This window comes from Pan paniscus, chromosome 7, assembly GCF_029289425.2.
Source record: "Pan paniscus chromosome 7, NHGRI_mPanPan1-v2.0_pri, whole genome shotgun sequence".
Lineage (NCBI taxonomy): Eukaryota > Metazoa > Chordata > Mammalia > Primates > Hominidae > Pan > Pan paniscus.
Window position 1 is genome coordinate 46,774,998 of NC_073256.2, and position 6,345 is coordinate 46,781,342.

The 6,345-nt window shown below is 38.0% G+C and overlaps 1 pseudogene; it reads left to right on the top strand.

The window, feature by feature from the left end:
- Window positions 1-2,774: 2,774 nt before the first annotated feature.
- On the top strand, window positions 2,775-3,390 carry LOC112440699 (PDZ and LIM domain protein 7-like; annotated as a pseudogene).
- The last annotated feature ends 2,955 nt before the right edge of the window (window positions 3,391-6,345 follow it).

Here is a 6,345-nt window from a genome sequence, read left to right on the forward strand (position 1 = left end):
CCCACCCATGCCAGCAAGGGCCAAGTGGAGAGCTTAGACTTCCCCCCTCACCAAGCTACCACAAGGTGCCCCCAATGCCCTCAAAACCAGGCGGTGTCAGAGAAAGCTGAGGAGGGATCAAGATGTTAAGCACCTTCCAGGTGATAATGATTTTAAGCACCTTCCAGATGATAATAATTTTTTATCACTACCACCTCTCTGTAGTGTCAGTGGAGACCACAGGGGGAGCCTGGACTTCTACCCCCACCTGGGGTAGTCATGAGGTACCCTTTCCTCACCCCAGTTGGGTGGTGTCAGAGGTTGCCTGATGAAAAGTCAAGACTTTCACCACCAACCAGCAGTAACAAGACCAGCTTCCTCTCCCCCAGAAAATAAAGTGTTAGTGGTGAAAATAAAGTGTAACTGGACATGAGGAGCAACAACAGGCTACTCAATCCCCTCCCAGTTAAGTTGGCATTAGTGGAAGCTTAGTAATTCTTACATCTATCCAGCAGTAACAAGGAACCCCTTCCACTCCCCACTGAGGTATCAACAGAGGCTGAGAGAGGAACCTGGACCTTAACCTTCACCTGGCAATAGCAACACAGTAACCTCCCTTCTCCTGCTGGAAGGGTGTCAGACAAAGCCAGCTAAAACAGAAGGTTTACAAAGATTCAGAGTCTCATAACATAATATCCAAAATGTCCAGGTTTCAGCTAAAAAATCATTCATCATACCAAGAACCATGAAGATCTCAAACTGACTTTAAAAAGAAAATAGATGACAACACTGAGATGACAGGGATGTTACAATTACCTGACGAAGATTTTGAAACAATCATGGCGAAAATGATTCAACCAGTGATTATGAATACACATTAGACAAATGAAAATATAGAAAATCTCAGCAAAAAAATAGAAGATATAAAGAAGAATAAAAACAAAACTTTTAGAACTGAAAATGAAATAACCAAATTTAAAACTCAATGGATGGGCTCAATAACGGAAGAGAGAGGACAGAGGAAAGAATCTGTGAACTTGAAGATAGGGCAATAGAAGCTACCCAGTCTGAACAACAAAGAGAAATTCAACTGAAAATAAAAATGAACAGAGCCTCAGGAACCTATGGCACTAAAACAAATTATCTAACCATTTGTATCACTGGGGACCCAGAAGGAGAAGAGAAAAAGGATTGGATTAAAAAACTACTTGAAGAAATAATAGCTGAAAACTTTCCAAATTTGGCAAAACACGGCCTACAGATTCAAGAAAAGCCCCAAATAGGATAAACTCAGAAGAATCCTCACCAAGGCATATCATAGTCAAATTTCCAAGAACTTAAAATCTTGAAAGCATCAAGAAAAATGTGACACCTTACTTATAATGACAAACAACTCAAATTACAAGGGATTTCTCTTAGCTAAATGAAGTTCTCTAGACAGAAAGGAAACAACTTAAACTTTGGAACATCAGGAAGTAAAGAACATGATAAACAAAAATAGGGTTAAATATAATAGACTTTACTTAAGTTTTCTAAATTATGTTCAATGGGGTTGAAGCAAAAATAACACCATCTGCTGTGGTTCTACATGTATGTAGAGGAAATATTAAAGAATTGTATTGTAAACAGAGAGGGTAAAGGACTATAAAGGGAGATCGTTTCTACGATTCATGAACTAGTAAAATGTGGATGGCAAAAGACTGTTAAGTTGTATATATACAATATAATAGTTAAGCAATCACTAAAGAAATGATATAAATATACTCCAAATGATATAGATAAATCAAAATGAAATTCTAAAAAATGTTCAAGTGACCCACATGAAGGAAGAAAAAATAACAGAGAAACCAAAAATAGAACAGAAAACAAAAAATAAAATGAAAGATGTAAACTCTAATTAGTGCAATAATTACATTAAATATAAATGATCTAGATACACCAATCAAAAGACAGGGATTGTCAGAGTGAATTAGAAAAAGATCTAATTATATGATGTCTACAGGATACTCACATTAAATATAATGATGTAATGGTGAAACTCTGGGTCTACTAAAAATACAAAAATTAGTCAGGCATGGTGGCAGGCTCCTGAAATCCCAGCTACTCAGGAGGCTGAGGCAGGGAGAATTGCTTGAACCCGGGAGGCAGAGGTTGCAGTGAGCCAAGATCGCACCACTGCACTCCAGCCTGGGTGACAGCGCGAGACTCTGTCTCAAAAACAAACAAAAAAAATCTATCTATCTATATATATAATAATGTAAGCAGGTTGAAAGTAAAAAGATGAAAAACAATATATGATACAAACATTAATCAAAGAAAGCAGGAGTTGCTGTATTAACATCAGATAAAATAGGCTTTAGAGCAAGAAAATTATTAGATACAGAGAGAAACATTACATAATAAGTATCAATCTACCAAGAAGACATAGCACCTTGAATGTGAATGCACCAAACAGAGCTTCAAAATGTATGAAGCAAAACTGAAAACTGAAATAGATAAATTCATAATTACACTCTTCTCTCAAAAATCGATAGAACTACATAGAAAATCAGGAAGGAGATAGAAATATCAGACAATACAGGATCTAACATTTGTAGAACACTATATTCAACAATAGAATACACATTCTTTTCATGTGCATATGGAACATATACCAAGATAGATCATATCGTGGGCCATAAAACAAACTTCAGCAAATTTAAAATAATTTAAGAACATGGGCAGCCAATCCTGATGCGGCTCCCTGGAGCCTGATGCCAAGCAGCTCCCCAGTGGGCTAAGCAGGGGCTGGCATCATGGATTTCTTCAAAGCATTGCTGAAGAGGTCAGCACCTTGAGGCTTCCAGCTGCAAGGGGGCAAGGACCTCAATGTGCCCTTCTCCATTTCCTGGCTCACTCCTGGAGGCAAATGATCTGAGCCTGCATAAAGTGCCTCAGCCTGGGTCTCAGCAGGTCTCAGCCAGTTCAGAGCAAACCACAGGAGGTTCTGGCTCCTGCTACAAACCCCCTGCAGTTCACGCTTGCACCCAGCACCTTCAACAAGATGGCCTGGCCCTTCAGGGCACCCCCACCACCTGCTGGCAATGCACCATAGCAGAATGGACAGCTGCTCCAACTGCTGGTCCCAGATGCCACCAAGCAGTGGCTGATGGAGAACACAAAGGACTGGCCACCATGGTCTAGGACAGGCCAGTCACATTCCTTCAGCATCCTTGCCCACGTCATAGACACCGAGTTCATGCAAGACCTGGATGAGGAACACCTGAAGAAATCAAGGGAAAAGTATGTCCTCGGACTATAGAGCCCATGCTAACCTGCCTCCAGGATTGGTACCACCAGCACTCTGCCCATATGCTCAATGTACAGTTGTAGCTTAGCCCTCTCCAGCTGGCTGCCCTGTCTACCTCTTTCTATTCCTTCTGCCCATGGCCAGCAATAAACACAAGATCACAAAAATTTAAATTACAATACCGTTTGCAATCACTCAAAAAAAAAGGAAATGCTTAGGTATAAATTTAACAAAACGTGTTCAGGTCTTACATGCTGAAAATTACAAAATGCTGAAAAAAGAAATCAAAGATCTAAATAAATGAAGATACATACCAATAATCCAAGAATACCATGTTCATGGATTGGAAGACTCAACATAATAAAATTATCAATTATCCCCAAATTAATATACAGGTTTAATGTACTTCCTATTAAAATCCCAGTAAGAATTTCTTAGAGAACAATCTAAAATTTATATAAAAGGCAAAGACACTAAAACAGCTAAAACAATTTTGAAAAAAGCATAAATTTGAAGGAGTCAGCTTATTATTTAGCAACTGTAATCAAGACTGTGTGGTATTGGTGAAGGAATAGACACACAGATGACTGAAACAGAATAGAGAACTCAGAAATAAACCTACATATGCCCAACTATTTTTTGACAAAAGTACAAAAGCAATCTAATGGAGAAAGGACAGTTTTTTCAACAAATGGCGCTGGAGCAATTGGACAGCCATAGGTTAAAAAAAAAAATGAACCTTGACCAAAGCCTCACATTTCATACAAAATTTACAGACTTAAATGTAACATACAGACTTAAGTGTAAGACACAAAATTATTAAACTTTTAGAAAAATAGAAGAAAATCATCAGGATCTAGACAAAGTTTTTAAGCTTGACACCAAAACCATAATCCATTTACAAAAATTGTAAATTGAACTTCACCTAGATGTAAAACTTTCACTCTGCAAAAGATCCCATTAAGAAGATGGGAGAAAATGTTTACAAACCATATATCTAACAAAGGACTGGTAACTAGAATATATAAAGAATTCTTAAAACTCACCAGTAAAACCAAGCAATCCAATTAGAAAATGGGTAAGAGACATAAAAAGACATTTCACTGAAGAGGATGTACATGTGGCAAATATACACATGAAAAGATGTTCATCAACATTAGTCATTAGGGAAATGCAAACTAAAACCACAATGAGATATCCCTACATACCTAAGAGAATCACTTAAAAATAATAGTCACAATACCAAATGCTAACAAGGATGCAGAGAAATTGGATCGTTCATATATTACTGGTGGGAACGTAAAGTAACAGCTATTCTAGCAGACAGCTTGGCAGTTTCTTCAAAAACTAAACACACGACCACCATACAACTCAACAACTGCATTCCTGGGCACTTACCCCAGGGAAATGAAACTTATGTGTGCACAAAAATTTGCACGCAATGTTTATAAGCAGCTTTATTTGTAACAGCACAAAATTTCAAACAACTCAGATGTCTTTCAGCAGGTGAATGGTTAAACACACTATGGTACATCTACACAATGGAATTCTACTCAGCAATGAAAAGGAACAAACTATTAATAACAATTGATAGATATCAATAACAATCTGGATAAATCTTCAGAGAATGATGCTAAGTGGAAAAAGCTAACTCAAAGGTTTACATACTGTATGGTTATATTTATATAATATTCTTGAAATTATAAAAACTATAGAAATGGAGATAAGATTAATGAGGATGGGGGTGGTTATAAAAGGGGTACATGAGGGATCCTTGCAGTGATGGAAATGTTCTGTATCTGGACTATTTCAATGTCAATATTCTGGTTGTAATATTGCACTTCTAATATTGCACTGTAATATTGTAGTTTCATAAGATGTGACCATTGGGGGAACTAAGTAAAGGGAACATGGAATCTTTCTGTATTACTTGCAACTGCCTGTCAATCACAATTATCTCAAAATAAAAAAAAATGCAGTGGAAACATAGACTACAAGAGGATATATACAATAATTGCAACTATGTAAAAACATGGGCACAGTAGGGAAAGAGCATACAAAACTGAAAATTCTTTGGAGTATAATTATAGAAAACTTGGTTTCCTAAAATTTAAAGCCATTATTCTTGCACTGTGTCTTTTATAATTTGTCTAAGGTCTTTGGGACAGCATTGTGCCGACTGTTTCAATATTTTTTACCACATGTACAAATACCAGGTTTCAATTTTTGTTTCCAGGGGAGCAAAAAGTGCACCCGACTTAATCTGTCCATCAATGAGTCATATAAAATCTCTAAGCCTTGGTTTCTTTGGAAGATCAATAACATCTCTTCCATCTGCCTCACCGCATTGTTAAATGAGGCTCAAAATGGTAAGGTGCTTCCAATCTGAAAAGCCATTGTAAAGCCAATGTAGTACGCAATTGCAAAGTAGTCCCCCATTTTAAATAGCCAATGTGCAGTTTTATCAACTAAAATTGACTGAAGCAAGGAATTACATTTATCTAGTGTTATGGGCTGAATTGTGTCTCCCTGAAATTCATATGTTTAAGCCCTGACCTTTAGTTCCTCAGCATGGGATTGTGCTTGAACGTAGGGTTCTTAAAGAGGTAACTGAGGTTAAATAAAGTTATTAGGGTAGGCCCTAATCCAATATGACTGGTGTCCTTATAGGAAGATTATGACATAGACATGCACAACCATGTAAGGACACAGGGAGGAGACGGACATCTCCAAGCCAAGGAGAGAGGCCTCAGGAGAAACCAACCCTGATGGTTCATGACCTTCGACTTCCGGTCTCCAGAGCTGTGCAAGGATAAGTATCCATTGTTGAAGCCATCCAGTATGTGGTACTTTGTGATGGCAGCCAAGCAAACTAATACATCAACCTTGAATCCCCCATTAAAGGTTTGACCATTAGCAATCTATGTCCAACAAAGTGTCCCACAGCGTACTAACATGGATGTAGCCTGGCCTTGGAATCAAATCACCCTTGGCTACGATTCTGTGTCTGCCACTTGTGAGCTGTGTGACTTGGGGAAATGACTTCTGCCTCTGGACCTTAGGTTCATCACGTATTA